Source organism: Chrysochloris asiatica, unplaced genomic scaffold, assembly GCF_000296735.1.
Source record: "Chrysochloris asiatica unplaced genomic scaffold, ChrAsi1.0 scaffold00124, whole genome shotgun sequence".
Classification (NCBI taxonomy): domain Eukaryota; kingdom Metazoa; phylum Chordata; class Mammalia; order Afrosoricida; family Chrysochloridae; genus Chrysochloris; species Chrysochloris asiatica.
In genome coordinates, this window is record NW_006408642.1 from 5,689,856 (window position 1) to 5,691,052 (window position 1,197).

The window sequence follows — 1,197 nt, forward strand, 5'->3', positions numbered from 1 at the left end:
ATTAAGTTCCAATCAAGTTCTGGTTTACTGAAAAAAATAACACATATCTACTTATACAGTGAATAACCTTAGCTGAGAGTGTAAACTGGTTATATTGAATCTTATTTCCCTTAAGCAATCTTCCTTTATAAGGTTTTTCAGGAGCAGCTGGTGAGCTTGAACTGCCGAACTTGCGGTTCAAAGCAATTTTGCAGTCCAGTGCATTAACCCATAGCACCATACCAGGACTCCCACAGATGTATATGCAGTCACATTTTGCCTGAACATTTTTGTAGTTATTTCATGGAATAGTTCTCTGTAAGTTCTTTGAGATTCCCCTCTATAAGCTCCTTTGTTATCAAAGGAGCAACAATAAATTTGGAAATAGCATCTGTAGCAAATATTGCTATCTGTAGCTAGGTTATTTCCTCTTATTTGTTCAATTTGTGACAATCTCTTCAGTTTTGTTTGCTTGTATTTTAATGACAACAGTTTCAGAAGGGGGCAACATGACATCTAAAAGTTTGGTTACTAAAATCCCATTTTTAATAGTATGTCCAGAAGAAGTTAAAATCCACTTTGTTTTCATAACATGCAATAATCATGAATGACTCTGAATGCATATTTTGAATCTGTAAAAATATTCATGGACCTCCCTTTAGCAAGTTTTAAGTCTCAACTAAGAGCAGTAAGTTCAGCTCATTGGGCTTAAGTGGCTCTGGGAAAAGGGTGGCTTTTAAGGAGTTTGGTAGAAACTGTAACAGTGTAACCAGCCTGATAATGAAAGTCAGGAGTTGGTTTTAAATAAGAGCTATGTACAAATAATATGAAACTCTGTTGTGTCACTGTAGGATAAGCCCTGGAATATAGTGGTTCAGGGAAGAACATGCTCAGCATTTCTCAAGTTGGGGGAACTGAAGAAAAAATTCAAGACTCAATTTTCATTATTGAAGGATACTCTGGGCAAATTATTGAATGATGCAGAAAGCATCAAAAGAAGATGGAAGTGAGCTAAGTCCTACCACGTTCAATAGACTCCTTTGAACCCGGGTGGAGACATGGTTGGCCAGCAGTATGGGCTCAGAGTCAATGACATAGCCACAGAGGACTAGAGTGGAAAGTGAAGCATCCAGTTGATAAGTGAGGGGAGATGTACAAGAGCACCCACACTTGCAGATAATACCCACTTGACCTGGCTTCAATGACTGGATGATCAGA